General features: G+C 39.5%; 1 long non-coding RNA gene across 2 annotated transcripts in view; it reads right to left on the bottom strand.

Annotated features, from left to right (window-relative positions):
- Positions 5,109–22,191, bottom strand: part of LOC110394983 — a 28,719-nt gene continuing 11,636 nt past the window's right edge. The window contains exons 2-3 of one of the 2 annotated variants that reach the window (XR_002436083.1): positions 6,928–7,136; positions 5,109–6,762 (exon numbers count right to left, since the gene is read on the bottom strand). This is a non-coding gene — a long non-coding RNA (uncharacterized LOC110394983). The remainder of the gene's footprint in view (positions 6,763–6,927; positions 7,137–22,191) is intronic. The other variant, XR_002436082.1, reaches the window with a different exon arrangement.

Below are 22,191 nucleotides of genomic sequence, written 5' to 3'. Positions count from 1 at the left end.
TGTTTCTTCCAACTGGTTCGTGGAGTACTTTAAAAATTGGCAGTCTGGAAACATTTCAAGCCAGAAGGGAAATATTCATGTATCCACACATCAAAGTGTTCCCACAGACTGAGCATACGTAGTTCTGAGCACATCTCAGGTGAACAAAGCAGAAATGCATCTCTAAGAGGCTGCTTACATTTGAACAGGCAGTAGGTTACAGACCACAAAACTGGCTGATCAAATGGAAGCACTGCCAGGCTTCAGAGCTAAATGAGAAGCAAAAGGAGTTCTCTGTAGGGTACAGAGCAGAAGGAAAAATTAGATGGGGAAATTAATGGGACTATAAGCAGCAGAAACTAAATTCTTCTAAGAGAAAAGAGTAAGAAACAGAGTGATAGAGCTAAAAAGAAAAAAAAGAAAAAAGAAGAAGAAAGAGGGAATGTTAAATAGCAATTTGAAAGAGAAATTGTTGTTTCAAACTCAAAACACTGCACAGTACCTGCCAATGGAATTAAGTGATCTTTGGGAAAAAATGTTGATGCAAGGATAATTTGTTCTGCTTTTTGCCCTTGTCTTCTAAAAGTGACCCTCAAATTAATTTGAATGTTAAATTTGAATCCAGGGTTGGAAACTTGCTAACTGTGAAATTTTACTGTATTTAGAACACCGTGCCCGATCTGCATGTTACATACTGCTTGGTATGCTCTGCACTGAGTTAAGTCTCATCCAAATGTTGTCTTAGGAAGACAATAGCCTTGGTTTCATAGTAAGCAGTGAGCTGAAATTTAATACATTCTGAGAATGTTTCTCTGCCCTTCCCTCTTCTGTTTTTCATTTCCAACACAAAGCTGTAAGTTATGGTCCCAGAGCAGTGTCTAGTGTTCTGGACATTTACATGCCCTTTGGAGTCCTCACCTTCCTGACATGTGAGTGTGACCAAGCAGAGGCATCACACACCCGTCAGGACTTCACAGACACGTTAGAGAACAGGAAATGTGGAACGATGCAGATGTGCTGACTGCCAAACAGTCCTGCCCTTGTAGTGCAAATCAGTCCACAGTGAAACAACAGGAATTATGTATTATAGGGGGTTGGACTGGATGATCTTTAGAGGTCCTTTCCAATCCAAACTGCTCTATGTAAAACAATACCTGTAGGTCTGTCTTGTGCAGGGACCCAAGGAAATGGACATAGAATCATAGAATCATAGAATTAGCTAGGTTGGAAAAGACCTACAAGATCATCCAGTCCAACCATCCACCTACCACCAATAACACCACTAAACCATGTCTCTCAATGCTATATCTAAATGTTTCTTGAACACCTCCAGGGACGGTGACTCAACCACCTCCCTGGGCAGCCCGTTCCAGCGCCTGACCACTCTTTCAGAAAAGTAGTATTTCCTAATGTCCAGCCTGAATCTCCCCTGGTGCAACTTGAGGCCATTCCCCCTCGTCCTGTCACTAGTTACAAGAGAGAAGAAGACAACCCCCAGCTCACTACAACCTCCCTTCAGGTAGTTATAGAGAGCAATAAGGTCTCCCCTGAGCCTCCTCTTCTCCAGACTGAGCAATCCCAGCTCCCTCAGCCGCTGGACAAGATAGAATTGTGTTTATTGTCAGAATACTCTATGTTCTTCACATCATGAAAATAGCCTGGAAGTGTGGTAGCAGGCCGATGTGCTGCACAGCAGCCTTCTTCTGCATTGCTCCTGAGTGCTCTCTGGAGATGCTTGAAACCATGAGTCATAACAGTCTTATCATGTTAATGCTGAGTTCCAGCATTTAGAATAAAACAAGCAATGAGGACCTGTAGCATCAACCCCCCTCCCATAGCTGACACTGGAACTGCCTGGTGGGTGCAGAAACTCACACAGACACTAAGCTCAGAGCCAGCTCTGCTGAGAGCCACATCAGTCCATTCCAAGCATTAGCTTTCATTACCTGCTGCACTGCTGATTTAAACTATTAGCAAATACTGTTTACTGAACTCGGAGATGCTCCCAGACTCTTCTCCTTGGACAACATTCAGTTTTACTGTCTCTCTTTTCTGAAATAAGCAAGATGTAAACATGTCAAAAAGCAGTCTAACAGCAGGTAAAACAGACCAGATGAAAGAGACTGACTGCGTCTACCAGCTTTGCTTGGGCTTTCCACTCTGAGCTGGTTGCAGTAGTGATGCTCAGAGTATCATGCAGTTTCTTAGAGCTTCTATATAGGTGAGAGTGGGTACCAAAAGCACCACAAGGAAAACGTTACAGCTAATGCACTAGTAATGAAGAAGAAAGGCTCTAGAGTGAAATACAGAAGTGGATCCAAGCCAAACATTTTGAATTCAAATTACTCGAAATGTTCCAGGGTTTTCGTTCAGACTCAGTGGTTTGAGAAGCATTTGCCCCAAGGTGGCTACTAGGCAGAAAAACAAGTCATCAAGAAGAAATTGGTCTGTGACAGATATTGTACAGATGCTGCCCAGGAGGTACCCAGTGCTCACACATGTAGAAGAAACAACCTGAAGAGGGAAGCAAGATCTTGGACATATACAAAACACTGTTACCTTTAATGAGGTTCTTCTTTTTCTGATGTCACACGATCAGACATATAGTAGTGATTCTGCATATAGTCACAGTAGACTTCAGTGGATTTCAAAGGATTAGAAACACGTGATTGCAAGGACCACTGGCGAATTGTGAGAATAACTGTGAGAGTCAGCAAAGTCACAGTAGGGCACACACTCTAAAGTTTGCAGAACTTAAACTGGAGCAGTCTTAGATATATAGCGCTATCATGTGTATTTATTTTCTGTTCTTCATTCAAATTAGGAAATAGCATAAGGCATGAGGACTACCAGGCACCAGATATCCCAACTCATATTCTGCACTGGCAACTCTCACAATTTCCTCTAGCTGAACTGTGGTCTCAAGCATTCAGGTGGCCTTCAGGAATGGCTGCTCTCACCTACCATGGGTCATGTAATCTGCTAAGGAGAAAAAACACATTTTTTGTTTCCCATCTGTCTCACTGCTGATGCATCTGCACTGGAATAAAAAAAGAAACCAACTCCCATCCCCACCCAAAAAGCACTGAGAAGCCTCCGTGGTGACCAAAAGCAGCAAAATGAGTACCAACACTGCCTGCAGGCTCTTCTGGGACCTTTGTATCATTCCTCACTTCAGGATAGAGTTAAGTGTTATGCAGCTTTTGATATTATCTCATGTATAATATGGTGACCATGCTATAGCTCTTGATATCTGCATTACTAGCAAGCATGAAAATGACCTTGTTATATACATTTATTTTATTTCATGCATAGAGAAGGTCAAAACTAGATAGTGAAAGTTGTTTGGTTTTTTTAAAATTTTTTGAGATGTTGATTCTCATTTTTAAGCATTATCCTTTGAGATGCAAAGCACTGCAAACCAATGTTCTGTCTAGGTCTGAATCGGTGTAAACCAGTCTACTTACACACAGGGACAGAGCCAGTCTCCAGAATACTAGCCTGGACCAGGCTAAGATAACTACACAGTTACCTTAATTTTTATAATACATACAACCAAAGTTGGGTATAATGGGCATAATGGTGAGCCTGGATCTCAGAACATGGAACTGCAACCACTTCCTACTTGCTTCTGAAGGTCTTGTCCATATAATTGGTCTGTTTATCTTGCCTGTGCTAGGGAAGATGCAATTCACACACCACATTTATGCCAGCTGACACTAGAGCTAGACAAGCATCTAGAATTTCAGATCTCCTCAACCTGACATTGAACATTTTTCACAATCAACAGCTCCATCACTATTTTCAAAGCAAACAGGTATCAGGGCCCCACAGTAGAGACAGATAGCCTCAGTATAGATCTATGAGCTTCACCTCCCTCCTTCTGACTGTGTTACCTAAGGAAGAGGAACACAGAACGTGCCCTATCCAGTTCATCTCCCCATCCAGACAAGCTATGATGGGAGAACAATTTGTAAAAGACCTTTTTTGTCATACTTTAAACCACAGAAGTCAGAAAGAAGCAGGTCAATGGCATGGAAACAGTACTGCCCACTGCCTTGTACCCTTCTTATGCTATCTATCCCACATGTGCAGAGCTAGCATTGGGGCTTTCTGAGGTGATAGAACGTTCCGTGCTGGTACACTGTCCCTGCTGAAGGCAAGAAAAATTCAGGCTCTAAAGTTGTCAGATCCTACTTCATCTCCAGCATTTAAAATGAAACAATTTTTTGCTCTCCGAGTCCTTGTAAACAAGTTTTATAGTGCTTTCAACTTAAATCTATTGTGTATTGTTGGACAATTGCAAGTGTTTAGGATTTAAACCGTTTACTCGGAGTATCAGACTGAAAGAACAAATAAAGGCTTTACCTCTAACAGCTTTCATAACTTGCAAAACCAAGTTGGAACATTTATTAGCATGAGTACGTGGTGAACAAATTGCTTGCTCAAATAAGAAAAGCTCAAATGAAAAATAACCAACAAGTTTTAAAAGTTCTCTGCTGCATCCATCTTTTGATCTATTTCCTCTTCCATAATTACAAACACCAGAGGCACAGACCTATCTCTTTTCATGTCTGCACTAAGTGCCTGCTCCAAAGTCCATTGCCATCTTAACTTCAGCAAGCTTTGGATTAGACCTTAAATATATAGTTAGATACACAGAAGATTTGGGCAAAACATTTGGAAGCTTTGAACTGTGTTACTCTGAACTTTGAGGAAAGCTGCGCTATAGTGTACAATAATTCTTTCTGCTATTAACCAGGCTACTTCTTCCACCTCTCTCATAAGGCTACTACACGTATACAGATATGGGATCACCTCCAGAGACATATAGCCAGGAAAACCACTGCCAAGGAAGGAGGTTTGTAGAGGGATTTGAGGGCTCTGCAGGAAGAATCAGCTAACAAATACTTTCCAGCCAAATCCCAGGAACCCATTCATTGACACTGGTTTTTAAAGCATGCAAATCTGGACAGAATCCATTCTGTTGAATATTGCTTTGAGAACTCCTCATTTTTGCTTTTATTTATATAGCTAGAATTTGAAAACCTAATGAACTCTGAAACCAAATCTTGGAAAAATTTGGGCAACACTTGGAAGCAAATTACATTTCCCTTAATTAGTTCACCGTACACTGAATGGGGCCACCAAATCCACAGGGCTGCTGAACTGGCAATTTGTGTCCATTTGCTGCAGTTCTACAGAGAGTGAAACAAGGTGAGCATCAAGGGCACAAATGCAACTGCACATAAATCAATGGGAAAACTCCTGCTGACTTTGAGTCCGGACTGGGAGGACGTTCTGGGAAGAGCTTTACAGTCTCATTTACTGGCAAAGGGTTTTGTTTCATGCCAGAAGCAGAAACATACTTAGTGTGACACCTAGTGTTGGCAACAAATATGTTACATACAGATCTATTAAAGGCAACACAGCAAGGACACAGCAAAGTCAACCACAATGCAAGCTCAAGTAACAAGAATTACAGCTATTGTTGTGTTTGCATATTTTTAATTCTTCATGAAACACATTCAAAAGGGACGTAATGATAATACAAGGACAGTGATATGATATTCAAGTTATTAAATTCTCAACATCAAGTTAGTAGTACCTCAAAGAAGGTGTGGGAAAATGCTTCCGAATCATTTTTCAAGTCAGCAGTTCAGGAATGCAATTAATTCTAAATAGTAATTACAATTGATTATTAATCAAGGTCTGGCACTTCTAGCTCTACATATACTATAAATATGATTTGTTTCCATAATTATGCTGACAAGTTGCAGTTTTACTTTACTCTCTCTGCTTGATCTCCAAGTTCCTCTGCTTTATCGATGTTCAAACTCAGAGAACTGCACTGTCTGAAAGTGAACTTCATCACTGCTCAAGTTTTATGACCAGCAATGACCAAATTTCCATGTGCAAGCCAAATGCAGTGAGAACTACAATGCATATGACAACTTCTCTGAAAACTTATTTTGAACAAGCACAATGACATTCACTGCCTTCTCCTGGAAATGCCTCTTACCTATTCACTGTGGAGATCTGGAGAGTGCTGTCTGATGCCAGCTCTCTTACAGAACCAAAACATTCTTCCAAAATAGGAACTTTCCCAAAGTTTTAATTTTTATAGAATAAAACTTTCCCACAAAAGACAACTGCATGACAAGTCCCTGCCTACTTATACACATCAGCTCAAAACAACTGCATAGAAAGCTCTTAAGGCAGTGAACTTCTTCCCATTAATAAAATCTCTATTGATAAAGGTAGCTTTACAGAGTCTCACTGCTGTGATTTTATTCAGATGAACATTTCACTTATGAAGAAATAGCTAGATCTTAACAGAAACAGCAACCTTGTACAATACTGCTACAAACATCACACAAAAGGAACATAAAGAAGCAAAAGATACTGTCAAATTTCTAAGTTATCTATATGTCTATCCATATATATATATTTCTATGTTCGCTTTATTTTTAGCTGGCTCTTTGTCCAGTCATTATTTCCTGAGCGGACTAATTTGTCATAGGGATCATTATTTAAAAAGGAGGAATACATTCAAGGAAGCCATTCTAGACACAGAAGTCAAAGCCATTATTAAAACATCCAAGTGCAAAGGAGCCTGTGGACATAAAATCTATCTGCCCAATATTTGATAGGGATGACATTAAAAATGGTAAGAGGAAAAGAAAATCTTTTGCCATGAAAGTGCTTGAAGTTCATCTCTCCTGCACTGAGCTAACATATCTCAACACAAAGATCTTCCTCCACGGGTCTGGCTTCCCACAGCTAAGAAGGAAAAAAAAAAATTAAGATCAAAAAAATGTCCACACTATCCACTGCTGCCAGCCTCTGAGGACTTTACCAACATGATAAAACAGCCAAGGAATCTATCACTTTTCAGTGAACTCAGACTTGGCAGTGTTACACAATGATCAGATTTGATGGTCTTACCCAATCTAAATGATTCTATGACTCTCAGAGTGTAAGTTGTGATGGCAGCACCTCTCAGGAGTATTATTTCCAAGGGCTGGAGAGAACACCCAGGTTCTGGGAGGGGTGTTGCGTAGCCTCACAAATAATGCTGATCTTCCAGCACTGACAGAGCATTCCACCTCCTTCAGAGATTCCTCATTACTTCAATATTAAGCAGGTCAGGAAGCCTGTAAAGCAGAAGCATGAAGAAATTTCTTTTTTACTCTCTGCAACCAACAGGTATTACTTCGGAAGGGTTGATTCTAACCGAAAGGCTTTATTTAGCCATAAAAGATCTACATGTTTTCAGATGTGGAAATAGAATATTTCAAAGCTATTTTTGATGGTTGCGATTTTGAATAAGGCAGAATAAGTCCATATCCAAAAAGTACTTTGTGAATGTTAACAACAGAAATTTGCAATTTGTGCCTAGCTCTGAAAATATTTTTGCTAGGTCTAAACTTATGTTTGTAAGTGAGATGCTCAGCAGGAATTAATTACATCAATTTATTAGGGAACTTCTGGTAATCAATAAGGTGTCTGCTTCCTATCTGCAACATATTTAATGCCCGCTGCATGGGCAGTGTGGAACACATTTACTCTTTAATTGTGGTTACGACAGATTTATTCTGCTGCATCACTGAGTAAGCAGCCATCTGTTATCTTTATGAATTTGAAAGATTTCTATTGCCAATAATAAAAATCATAGAGGAGGGGGAAAAAAGAATTGCAAAAGAGTTTGATTTTTTCCTCCATGAATTTGTTATGAACATTATGAAAGCTAAATGAATTCTGACTTGAAGATTTTCTTTAACTATTTCAATAGATGTCTTCCAACAAAAAGTACAGCAGATGAAGTTTTTGAATGCTTGGATACAAACCCAAAGCTCCAGAACAAAACAAGCTCAACAAGTTGTTTTTTTTTTTTTTCAAAAACCACTTCACAATAGATAATATCATAACACAGATAATTTATTTTAAGAGGACTTATTCTTGGGGAAAATAAGGAGATTCCCAAAAAAAAGGGACCAAAAGAAATACAAAGTGTCAGGGATGCAAGAGAAGAAGTTATTTAGAAAGCATACATTCACTGGAAATGAGGAACTACGTATACTGCCAAGTATATACAATGATACACATTATAGCCTTTATTCATGAACTCAATCTAACACAAGTTGATACTCTTTCTTAATTTTTCAGACTTGCTCATTAAAATCAATGTCATTGCTCTAACTGTGTAAAGATGCTGTATCAGGTCCCTAAATCAAATGCTCAGCTTTAAGAGTATATTTGCATCTCACTGCTTAAGTGTTATTTGGGGAAGTGTGGGTAGAGGAATTTTCATTTATTAACGTAATAGAATATTCCTGACATTCTTCCTGACAATATTTATGTGACAATATTTATGTCAGGAAGAATGGAATATATATTTGACATTTTCATATAGGAATTTTAATGAAGTGCTTATGCAAAAACACTTTGAACTTCCCAACTTTTTCTAATATTTTCATCATTCCTCTCCCCCAAACCTGACACTCATCATCAGTGGTTTTGTCCCTTCCCAAACTGCATTTTTTCAGTTAATTTACTTTATTTTAAATAAGAACAGTTACTCAGGTCTATGTTATAAATTGACATCATTTTCAAAATGTAGTGGTTGCTTTTCATAAAGTTTAAAACACAACTGTCGGGAGCAGAAAATTATAAGGCACAGGTGAGAACAAAAACTTTGTCCAGATCATTGCAGGAAATGTGCTATCAGGGAGACTGAATGTCACAAGCTCTGGTGTATGTTTCTTAATAAAAAGATATTATTAATCTGAAAGTATTAAACTACATTAGCACAGCTATGATGCACTCATACTTCTTTGTGATACTAGAACTGTTATCATCCATGATCCTACATACTGTCCTGGTGAAATTTTGCATTTGTGAAATGTTTCTCTGCTAATACGATTTCCTCCTTTCTCAGCACCAGAAAAATCATTTCCTACAAAGGCTGCTCCAAATGTAATGCCTCCTTTTTCATTATATAAGCCCAGAACATCAGAGGTGGATATTGATGGTATGACAGTAGAGGCTGAACGTTCCCACCAATATTCCGTTACATTTTGTTGCTGCGTGACAGATGGCAGCAGAGGGGCAGTCTGACAAAATGGTGTCTGACATGGAAGTGCATATGAAGCAAAGGTGTGTCATTGAACTCCATCACGTGGAAAAAATAGCATTCACTGACATTCATAGACACTTGCTGAACATTTATGGAGACTAAACAGTGGATGTGAAAGCAGTGAGGCAGTGGGTGGTGCTTCGTGCTCCTGCATTACCGCACAGGCATTTGTCTTTGCTCTGCTCACCAAAACACCTTCCAGCCTTTGCTGGGTGGCATGTCAATGAATGTTCCTCAGCACATTTTCCTTTCCATCATCTCTACAGCTTCTAAATTTGCAGGAAGGAAGAACTAGTCACTTGGGGCTTTCAGAGAAGGTCACGTAACAGCCACAATGGGAAAGAGATCGTCCCCGTACCTCATGGACTTGTGAAAGGACTGCTCACAGTTTAGCCCACAGTTCAGTGACTGATGGTCACTTGGGATTTTCAAGCTCTTACTGAACATACCACTTTTGCCACACTTCCATCTACCACGAATTAGAATATGTATAATGTCTCCTAATATTACACCAGAAGTATGGGGAAGGAGAATCCTCCTCAAACTTGTGTCAAGGCTGGAGCCAGCAACCTGTCCTTTACAGAAATAATCACTTATGAAGGCAAAATTAAATGGATGTTGATCAAGAATCCGCTGAAGCTAATGGTGCGATCGGACATTAATGTGACTAATGGCAATGAGTCCCTTTGATGAATTTGTTGGCAACAGTGCTCCAGCTGCTTTGGCTTTGCAGAAACCAGTCAGGTGGCTGAGAATAACTTTTCCAATCTTTCTGCAATTAACGTACATTGAATTAAATAACAAAGGAAAATTATGAACAGTTCTGAATCTACTGGTAGAGGTTATTACTAGGGTATTAAAATACAATTACAATCACCTTGTCTGTTTAAAATCAAGTAATCACTCTCAAACTTCTGAAAACTTACACTCAACACTTGCAAAAAGGCCTGATACATCAATCCTCATTCAGGAAAAGGCCATAACAACATAAAATTTGGGTCATGAACATGTCATCTACAAAGAACTATTCCCAAAACACCTTTGCAACTATCAACAATGTAAACATTACAAAATAAAACCTGAAATGTCATTATATGATAACACGATTATATTTTATTTCTGCTCCTGATCATTTTCTATCAAAGGATTTTAAACCACAACTACCTATTGCATTTCACTGTTCCGTATTTCCACTCAGTGTCATACCTAGTGAGCAGAAAATTCTAGAGAATGACCCTGTGTTTTCTCAAAAAATAGAAAAGAAATAAAAAGGAAAATAGATAGAATTTAACTCTAGCACTTTTGGGGTGGCTGGAGCAGAGGGAATGTCTGTACCTCACTAAAAACATAGACAGTTATTTCCCACTTTTAAGGCCTACCTTTTGGGTCAAGCCCAAAACATTTTCTTGTGTTTATTTAGCTGTGTACCTGTGAGTATGCTTCCACCATCAAGCCTTCATCTTCAGCTGCCTTCCACTGAACAGAAACAACTCCAGGACCCAAAACACACCCTGATACTCCCCCAAGATTCCTTCAAGAACAAATTGATAAGGACTCACCTCATTTATATTTATCACCTCACTTTAAAAATGCTGATGTTCCTGAGACTGGTAAACAAAACAGTTTCCTTTCAGAACAGCAAACAATATATTAATGGCTTTCCTCATACTGCAGATGAAGAGTCTATCTTTCCATACAAGATTCAGTTCCGAGTGTCTGACTTCCTCAGGTACTTTTTGTATGATATTTAACACAAGACAAACTTGACTTGAAACAAAAGAAAGACAATGAGATATCCTATTAATTTTACACTTGAGACTAATACAATAGCAGTCAGACAGTTTGGAATGGACAGTGGAGATGGGTGTTAGTCCTTGATACTGATTTAAAGGATATTCCCTTTCCAGATATCATTCTGACAGACAGAAAAAGCCATCAAGAGGATTTGTTTGATCTCAGCCACGCCAAGCTGAGAGGAGAGGATGGAGATGACTGGAGTTTTGGATTCTTAAGGAGACTCTTTTAATCTTCACTTCAAAGCTAATCAAAACTTTTCATAAATAAGATCAGATCTTGAACCTTCATCAGAGAGAGGCACAGGTTTATGCTAACCAATGGTGATTTTTATTCTTATGTGTAAAGGCAGAAATACTCAGTTAGAGCCTTGGGCAGCACCCAAAGAGGGGGAACAGAGGACGCCCAACAGCAGAGCCCTCTGGCAGCAGGTCACAGCGGCCATATGCTGAAAGATCATTTTTTGCAAAACCATCTCAGATCAGATTCAGAAAGGAACACATTGAATGCAGTAAATGCTTCTATTGATTTTGCATTTTTAAATCCTGAAAAATAACCCAGCTTTGCATGATATCTAATTTACTTGATTTAGTACATTAATAATTCCATCCCTGAGATGGGACGTGAAAACCGCAGTGATTCTTTGCTCTGGAATTAGATGTCTACAGAGGAATTCATTTATTCAGATTATGTAAATTATTCAAGAATGTTTAAAAGCACTATTTTTAAATTGTTAAACTGCTTCAGCATTTCCACTGATACGAACTGTTTGTCCCTGGTGGACTATTATTTTAGGGTCCTGACAAGAAGCCAGTAGGAGTCAGTGGAGCCCCAGAGACAGCAAGGTTTGGACTGGAGCCATAATGTGCCTTAAAGGAGACATCTCTTAATGATGCATATTGAAACTGGAAGATCAGATGTGCAGTTTGGGACACTGATGACCAAGTGAGCATTATACTGAGAGTGTTTGGCATCCGCATTAAAATACAACAGAATTCATAAAATCTAAAACTTTAAAAATTCTTTTATTCACCATGTCTCTGCAGCACTGATTTGTCATTACTGAAGATGACAGTCAAGCACCTTGTCATTAAGGCAGTAATATGACTTCCTGACATGCAGTATATCTGTTTGCAGGCATATTACAGCTTTAATTTTTAATTTGAATCTGTTGGTTTTGTTTAATTGTTTTACATTGCCTGCAAAACCATCTAGTTGGCATTCAAATGAAAAACACTACGTTACAACATAAAATAAAAATTACCAGGGAATTAATGACTTTTATTTTGAAACCAATGTTCAGAAACTAAAGCCTCTTTTAAGAGGTTCCATTTCTAGAACGTAGATTTTTCTTTTTGTCTCAAATACAATAGAATCTTTTGAACAGAAGTGAGCTGGGTTCCTTAAATGAACGCTCAGCTCTGCCTTCATGTCATGCTCCGCTACTGACCTCTAATGAGCAGTAAGCATATTGCGTGAATTCCTTACCCCTTTATAGAGTAATGTCATATTAATAGAGAAATACAATGTTAACAGAAATTTTCTTCCTCATATGGGATTATTATTCCAGACCAAGCAGGAATGCTTGCAAGAGCCACTGTGCTGGATTCCTAGGTTGTTCTTCCCAAGAAACTATTTCTGAAAGGAACATAGAATACAGCTGGGAGCTGGTATTTTTTTACTCACTGTGAACTGATGAAATGTCAATGATACCAGCAGATTAAAGTTAAATTTTCAGACATAGGACATGACACTCAAAGACTGGAGTGCAAACTTCATACAAGTACAGTGAAACATGGGTGTCTGGGAGAAGCAGCTTTGTAGTACAATACAAAAATAGCTCACTATTGAAATAGTCCCAGACATACAGCACTTGGTATGTGCTTGACTGGCCAGGAATTTTGCTCCTGAAATATTGCACACTGTGTCAAGCACATGACACTAAAATATATTACATTTTCAAAGTATTACTTTTTAAGTAGATTTCAGAAGATTAATGCATTTTCAGCTTTAATATTCAATTATTTTAAATGCGTGTACTAAATTTTTTTACCTGTTTATCCCTTATCCTAGTTCATAAAAGTTATTGTGTAATTTAACATTTTTGTAGCAGTGTCTAGGTAAACAGCTCTAATAACTGCAGCCCTTCCATCTTTAAGCAGCCTGTTACGGGTAGCCTATTTTTCAAATATGCAAATATTTCACAATATTGATAAATAAGGCTAAGAATAAAGCAGAAATGTTTCCATATCCAAACAACACTCAGTAACCAACAATGTTATTACATTGTGGGCATCTCCCCAGGGCTCCCACATCCTTTCACCCAGAGTGCCAGGAACTGGGAGAATTCCACCAGACCCTGTGGAATCAGTCTGACAGAAAATGTCTATTTTTCATGACTGAGCAATTCAATTCCCGGGAAAACTACGGCATAGCTGAAAATTACCACAGCCTATTTCCTAAATTGCTGACTTCATTTGTGACAACAACGATGTTCCTAGGACAAAAAAAAAAAAAATAAAAGAATAGAGATGATAGTGTTAACCATTTCGACTTCTATCAAAAATTCAATAGAGGACTTAGTATCTCTCAAAGTATACAGGCACTACTTAGTAGAGCAAAAAGCCATTTTTAAGATGGATGGGAATACCAGCGCCAGGAGAGGGCAGGCTCAGCTGAGAGCTATGAGCTTCCAAAGGAAATGTTATGAAATGAGGGTGGAGCTGCACCCCTCCAGAGGAGTATGGCCACAGCCCCTGGGGGCAAGCAGTACACAGCATCTGACCAAATCCAGATGCTGCGCTGAAAGTCATTTCACAACAACTACTGCAGAGCAACTCTGGGTGCCCTTTCCTGAAGTGTCAGAGCACCAAGCTGGAGAATGTATTTTTAACCTGAACCATCTTGTTGGGTCTTCCTTAGGTGGTTTTATACTTATGCATAGATTGAGGATGGGTAAAAGTCATGGGAGAAGCACTGCATAACTCTTAGCATTGGGACAAGGACAAACACCATAACAAAAAGAGCTCTGCCCACCACAGCACTGAGGACAGACAGTGGAAGCATTTAAGTCACATGGAGCATTTGCATCCCTTGCTGCTGCTGCTACTGGGAAGATGCAGGAAGACTTGGAGATTTTTGTCCGACCTACTGCTGAAATCACTGCTTTCCAATGAAAGCTGCAGTGTTATCTCATGCTTACTGCATCACCAAAGCCTCACACATCCCCAGACAGTGGGAGGCTCTGACACAGCCACTGAACCTGGGCAGGAACAGTCATGGATGCGCTAATGAAGTCACCTTTGGGAGTCATCAAATCTGCAAGCTGCCTGTGCTCAACAGGAGCTGAAACTGGCAAAGAGAGGCTTATGACTCCCTCCTCCTCAAGCTGAATATTATGTCAAGCAAAAATGTCTTTGGAGGAACTTCAGGAAGCTTTCTAACACCTACTTTGGAGTGGTTTTGATAGAAAACAACTGAAATTTGTTTTATAGTTATAGAAAATATAGAAATTATAGTTGTAAAGGTGTAACTTTAAAAAATCATTTTTGCCTCTACCTAGGAGGCAAAAAAACATTCATCACAGAAAGATAGCATGGTTATAATTACTTTCAAACAATTTAATCTCAGGTTTGAAAAATTAACACAACAGAAATGTTTAATAAGAGCAACATATCTAATAATAAGGATGCAAATGGGATAATAAGCTCTAATGCATGTTTGAAAATAACAACACAATTCTGCCTTTACTACAAACACCTCTGTATAGAGAAAGATGCAACTCCCATTAAGGCGTATTGACATTTTTCTAAATAGAACATGAAAAACAAAACCATTAATTCCCCTTTTGTTTTTAGAGACTGTTAAATATCAATATAATGTTCTTTTGTATTTCTCCAAAGCTCCAGATTTTGTCAGCAGGAAATAGAAGTATTTACGTTAACTAGTCCTAAAGGCATTCATATTAATTTATTGAAAAAAAAGCTCTTGATTAGTATTCTTAAGAGACTTTTCCAAGATAAATAACATTTGGAGCTTTCTCTTGTTAAAAAGTAAGCAGTGCTAGGTAGGTGTCCTGAAATGTAAACACATACTCAGAAAGAAGTGTGACTTATTTGTTGCCATAGAATCAAAAGATGGACTAATTCCCTAGGCAGTGAATCAGCTCTCAGTGAGATGCTGAGGCTAGATGACTCAACATTCAGACTACCTACCAACAGCTTCCAGTACAGTGGGGTAGCATATCAGACCCTAGAGAGGCAGCAGTGAAACCCTCCACTTTCAGTGTGCAACAGTCTGCAGTCTGTTTCCATTTCTCAGGTATAAGGCCTGCCTCTTTGGTTCACATTCTTCAATTTGGTAGTCCCAAAACATTGGCCAAAAGGACAGCCATTAGACAAAACAAATAATTCTGGAAACATCGCTTTAGAAAAGGATTTCAGCTGACATTTAGTTAACATTCATGGAAGAAAACTCTTCAGATCAAATAAAAATTAATCATAAAGATTGACTGGAGCCTTCCCATCAACAGTCTCCGGAGACAAGCAGCTCCGTTTATTCTCATCTCAGAGAAAACTCTCTGTTTTCTCGCAAGAGTCTGCTTCTGATCTTTGAAAGCAAGCAGCCCAGACCACCAACATTTGGGAAAATAACTCCAACGCTCCAAGCCAAGCCGTTTTGTAACCTCCAGGAAGTCCAAGAACATTACCCATGTTTCTTTAGAGAACTATGGAGATCATTCTGAAGCAGAAGTTTGAACTAGGCAGTATAACAACTTTAGCAGCCCCAAAAGTCCTCAGGGCTGTCTGCTGCAGGTCAAGTTGTGCACAATGGGAAATGGGCATCTGAGGTTTTGAATCACAGCGTGGAGATGGCTTGGCCCCCCTACCAAAGCAACCAGCAATCTGGCCTGACAAAACATGGAACTGACTCTATTAAACACACTTTTTCCCCATCACAAATTCCCTCCCCTGCAAAGACGGTACTACGACTGCCACAACTGGAAAGAAGAAAGCACATCTAACACAAAAGTTCAGTATACGTTAATTTATTCATCCAATTGTTTTATTTTGCATCCTTCAAAGTAATATTATACCATAAGGGCTATTTCTTGACAGATAAATTACACAAACATTGATTTTAAAAATTTCATTTCTCACATTAAATTGCACTTATCCAATTACTCATTAAAGCGATTGTAGTGTAAATGCACATTTCTCACATAGCATTCCAAAGCAATGAACTGGAAAATGATACCTTGCCAAAATGGCACATTCTCACTTCTGATAATAGAGTTGAAAGACAAAAAGAAAAGCAACAAAAAGACTCAACTGGTTCAAACCAGCTTTTGTCACAGTTTCGTAATCCAGGAAGGTCTCTTCAATTCAACTTTTTTCAGAACAAAGCAATTTTATTCTTCGTTACACACTAGTAAATCACAAGCCCGAAGAACACTCCAGTCATTGTCCAAAGGTTACTAAAGGAGCTCAAAAGAACAGAACAAGCAGAGCTCATCTGGGCTCACTCAAAGTACAATGAAGACAAGCTCTTTAACCACATTGCGCTGATGGGTGCAGACAAACCAAAACTGGTTCTGACTGTGCTAAACATGATGTGGAGAGAGAACACTGCATAGGAACCCAAGATCAATGAGCCAGTTCCCAGGCACAGAACAGCAAAACTGCATTAGCGCTGCTCTGCACCCTTGGTATTGTGCAGCAGCAAGAGTCAGAGCTCATTACCTCGGGAACTGCGCTAAGCTCATTTATACACACTGTCATCAGTGCTGAGCTGCTAAGCCTGCAAAATGCTGAACTCTACTCGTGGCTGCATCTTTATGCCATTTCCCCATGTGCCAGACCCCCAGCCCCCTCTGATCAAAACGACTCCCAAAGCTAAGCATCACCTCAAAAGAATTTAAGCTTTTACTTCTATGCACACAACAGTCCCGATTAAAACTTTTCTATTCACACAAAACATTTAACTATGATATTGCCTATCACTGGTATAGTTTCACCAAAAAAAAAAATTATATTCAGTGGCCGAGTGTGCAGAGGGAAATACGTGCAGGTATCTATGCACTGATCTGCTGTGACAAGCACCTTTTACAGATTTCCCACATTCCCTTCTGTATCTGCTTTATTTTTGCAGCTCACTCTCTGGTGCCTGGTTACACTGGCAGGCAGCTAGGAACCATTATGATTTACAGCAGCCCTCTGAGCACTGCCTACAGACTGCTGTTACAGGTCTGAGCAGTCCCAAACCACTCTGTTGCTTCAGTAATACTCTTCCTGATGTTACTCTTTCGCACAGGTGTTGCAACCACACAACACTTCAGAAAGTCTATCCTAATCCAATTCTACGGGGACTGCACATTCTCTGAAACAGCACTGTGTCATAACTTACACAGCAATCTGTTTGGTAACTTCAACAGGAAAAAAAGTCAAGATACACCAGAAGCTCAGAAAAAGCCTGTGCCCAAATGATTGCATCAGTGACCACATTCCTGTAACCTCTGCGCAGGACAGATTGTACATCTTTTCCCAGAAATTCCTTTTTCTAACCCAGTAGCACAACAGCAATTAAAGATGCAAACAAGATAGGCAAAGAAAAGATGCAACATATAAATATAGCTAATCACAGAATCACAGAATTGCTCAGGTTGGAAAGGACCTTCAAGATCACCAAGTCCAACCGCAACCTAACCATACTACCCTAACTCTAACAGCCCACCACTAAATCACACCCCTGAGCACCACATCCAAACGGTTTTTAAAGACAATCATAATGTAAGTGTTGGAATGATAAAGATGAGATGCAGTCTGCTAGGGGTTCTCTTCTAAATGAAAAACTGCTCCCCACCAAGAACTGTGCTTCTGGACCGAGAATCTAAACCGTCTGCCAGCTCCTCCTTAGTCACAAATGCTGAGGATCTTTGGGAACACAGATCAACACATTTCCTTAGCAGCAAGATGTTAAGAATGCCTGTGGTCACTTTACCTAGGTTGTGGGTCAGCCACACTATTGGACACAGTCATCTGAAATGCCCTGATCGGGCCAGGCTCTGGTCTAAAAGCAGTATGACCATGATTCACTCTCCTGCACCTTTAAAATACATCAGTTTGGATCAGCTGGAAGATCTCTGTACTCCATGGCCAATGAAGTCTCCTCCTTTTCCCAATAACATCTTGCATTAGTTTGCTAGGTTACCACGTTTATTATTCACATTTAGCATGTTTCTGCGTTAGCCAGCCTTTGGAAAAGTGAGAGCTGAAAGTACACAGGGAAATGAGAAGTGAGGAAAGAAGGTGCAAAACCATATTTCTATTAAATGTACACATTGATAAGCCATACACTTAATAAAAGGAGCAAAATCTTCTGTTTAACAGAAGTATGGTTGTAGCAGCATTCCTAATGCAATCTACTTTACTGAGTTACCTTTAAGTCACACAAAAAATTGTGTTTATGTGTCCATGGAGGTGTTATCTCAAGTTGGCCCTTTTTTCACATCTTTCAGTCCATCTACGTGCGCAGCACGTGGTTCTGCTCTGGGATGCTCTAATACAAGCAGCATCTGAGACATGAACTCTGATACAGATGCCTGGTGTGGAGTGAGCAGGTATTGCCTCCCTGGGTAAAAAAGCTACACTTAAGATCACCATTCCAGCAAATCAGCTTTGCGTTATCAATAGGCAACTACAATTCATTTTCTTTGTCCTGCTAGGCTGCTGCCACTGGTTTAATCTTGTTCATTTTCTCAAATAGAAAAATTTCACCCCCCCAAGGACTGTGTTGAGTTTTGGGCACCTCAGTACAGAAAGGACATTGAGGTGCTGGAGCAGGTCCAAAGAAGGGCAACAAGGCTGGTGAAGGGCATGGAGAATATGCCCTACGAAGAGAGACTAAAGGAACTGGGGCCGTTTAGTCTGGGGAAGAGGAGGCTGAGGGGAGACATCACTACTCTCTTCAAATATCTGAAAGGTGATTGCAATGAGAGCAAGGCTGGTCTCTTCTCACAGGTGACAGGACAAGGGGAAACGGCCTCAAGTTGCGCCAGGGGAGGTTTAGGTTGGATATCAGGAAAAAGTTCTTTACAGAAAGGGTTGTTAAGCACTGGAACAGGCTTCCTAGGGAGGTGGTTGAGTCACCATCCCTGAATGTGTTTAAAAACCTTTTGGATGTGGTGCTCAGGGACATGATTTAGTGGTAAATTGTTAGAGTTAGAGTAGCATGGTTAGGTTGCAGTTGGACTTGATGATCTTGAAGGTCCTTTCCAACCTGAGCAATTCTATGATTCAGCTGGAAGGGACCTTTGGAGGCCATCCTGCCAAACTACAATACCATTCTCAATTCAGAATTCCCTGCCTGTTTACTCTCTAACCCTGAAACAAAGCAAAACATTATTGTTTGTCTCTCATTAGTACAAAATAGTAACCTGGCCAGAACACCTAAACTGGAAAAAAAAATAATACCGTGTGGAACTAAAAATAAATAACACGATAATGCATGCAAGTTATATTAGATACAGGAGGATGTTTTCCTTTGGTTTTGATACTGAACAGCTAAACCTCTCTCCCTTCTGTGATGTTTCTCTATCAGTATTAGAAGCTTCTTGAAGGCATTCAGCATCTTCTTACTTTACATTGAAATAACTAAGTAAATGTTCAAAAGGGGAAAAGACGAAAAATAAAGCCAGTGGAATACCAAGATTTTCAATCAGTACAGAATAATTAAGGTTAGAATTCTCTAGCTGTTACATTTCATACATAAAAAGAGTTACATTTCCAGAAAATTAAGAAGTTCCAAATGAAATCAAGCTTCTGTTTTGTGGAATTAGAAGTAATGATTTACCTTTCAAACTAAAACACATCCAATTTAATACAGAGGGATTTAATTTATAATAGCAACATTGCATTTCTTATAGCATGAGTATGCCACACATGAACTGCAAGGTTTTGTAAGGAGCTGGATGATGAGTCGGCAACTCAAAAGCACTCACTGCTGAGCCAGCTTAGGGTAACATGAGCACTCCAGGGTCCCATGTCAGGGCATAACCTGATCACCTACAAAGATTAGAAAGAAATGTTCCCCGCATGTAGACTTCAGCAGCTGCCTCTGTGTGTCACAAGTTCTGATGTTTGTTTTTTGGCTTCTTCCTTGAGCAGAAGTTTATCAGTACTTCTAGATTATGTAGACAACAGAGCTGGTTTGGTATATCAAATCCTATTATCTTATCTCACTGTCATAAGTTTCTCCGGTGTGCTTGAGAAAGAAAACAGTCTTATTGCACACTTAAATATGCAGCTGTATTCCAAGGTTATTTTCTGTACATTACATATTCTAATTTATTTTCATCACCCACAGACACTGTAAATGAGAACAGTATACAAATAAAAATGCATAGCTTTACACTTGGGCAAATAAGCTTAGCATCATAAAGTTTGTGATACATACATATAAATACAAAAGACTTTCTTAACTATAATTTGCAGTGTATTCCTTTATGTAATTTAATTGATTTTTACTTACTAGATAGCATGATTTAAAAGCCACCTTACAATGTTGTAGGTATAACTGGTAAACTCTTAAAATCCATAAACAAGATATTAAATCCTCTTTAGACTGCATCAGACAATTCAGTAAGAACATAAAGTAAATATACTTTCCTACTCCTCATAGTTTCCGTTTTCCCACTGGCAAATCCCACTAAAAATTCAATTTCTCACAGTCATGGGGGTGAGAAGAAACGCCAGCTTTGCAGTCAGACCAGGTTGCTCATATAGTTCACAGATCTTGGAAAACAGTTCATCTGCTACTTTATTTATTTCAGTGTTGGGAAACATTCTCAGATAAACCCTGGGACATTTATTTATCTGTAGATCAAAGCAAATACTTTACCATTAATTTAAAAACCTATGAAGATCTAAGAGGAAAAGCTTATCAATAGACTGAGATAGGAAGGAGTGACAGAACTGACATGGCACACTCCCTGAGTTCTCCCTGCAGGGACATTGCTGTTCCTGTAACACAACTAAAAGTTGTTGGAAAGACAGCGCTACTTCTCAGTACTGATACAGTGCTTCTGCAAAGGCAAGCTCTCACTCACTGAACAGGCAAATAAAAGGGGGCTGATACAGTGATGTGTATCAGGATTGTTCTTTTTAAGAATTAATCTGTATTGGGTAGGGATCAGCCAGCCAAGTTTACTGTCAAGTTGGCTGAATCGCTGAAACCCTATCAGCCAACTTCAGCCTGCTTATTTAGCAGAAGGGTAACCATGCTATGTATTAACAGAAAATCTTGTTAAAACTTACACTAGAGGGCTGGGGAAGTTTGGAGCAGGAGCCTGGATTGGGCTGGACTGATGGACAACACAGAGGTGGCAGCAGAGAGACTTGCTCTCAGAACACTGGGAAACTAAATTCCTGATCACTGAAGGCAAGGCTTGAGGTTTGCTATGGCTTAAGAGATCCCTCCTTGACTACAGGATCCTGAGATGATGGAAGAAGACGTTTGAGGCAAGAAAAGTAGCCTGTGGTTTCACTTGGCCACTGTGCAGTTTCTCCCCATGGGTCTGGACAATGATCTTCCAGGTGGAGATAAGATGCAAACAATTTCCCTTCTCTCATAAATAAAATTTCAAAGACTTATCTGCCTTCACAGAGGCTGAGATCACAAGTCTTCTTCCCTCATGGGATCCCTCAGCACATTTCTGCCTATGCATTAAGGTCATGCTGCTCTATCCTTTTTTTTGTTCTTGGTATCTCAAATAGAAATAGTAGCCTCCTATGAAGAAGCTCCAGTTGGTCTATATTTGGATGCTATAGGTGGAAGACCTGCATAAATAGGGGGTTCAAAACGTGGACTCAGCTGTTTGTGAGGATACCCATCAACTGTAGACTGCTCCATTTTGTGAGATGAAATTATGAAGAAAGCACCATGGACTTCTGGAAGAGGAAGAAAAATACTTGTCTCGCCTTTTTGTCACAGCAATGTCCTATAGCTAAGTCATCAACAAGTCTGATGGATCTATTTGTCAAACAGAACATCAACTGTCTTTTAATAATCTTGGATTAATATAGTATAACTATAATATAACTTCTGGAAGTTTGAGGGAGGGTCCCTCTAGAAAGGTAGTGTGCTGGAAAGCCCAGCTGAAGTGCCTTTACACTAATGCACGCAGCATGGGAAATAAGCAGGAGGAACTGGAAACCGTGATGTGCTTGGAAAATTATGATCTGGTTGCTATCACAGAAACGTGGTGGGACGAATCCCACGAT

The sequence above is a fragment of the Numida meleagris genome, chromosome 2 (genome assembly GCF_002078875.1).
Source record: "Numida meleagris isolate 19003 breed g44 Domestic line chromosome 2, NumMel1.0, whole genome shotgun sequence".
Lineage (NCBI taxonomy): Eukaryota > Metazoa > Chordata > Aves > Galliformes > Numididae > Numida > Numida meleagris.
The sequence above is the reverse complement of the archived record's forward strand: the minus strand, read 5'-3'. Positions and strand labels throughout refer to the sequence as shown.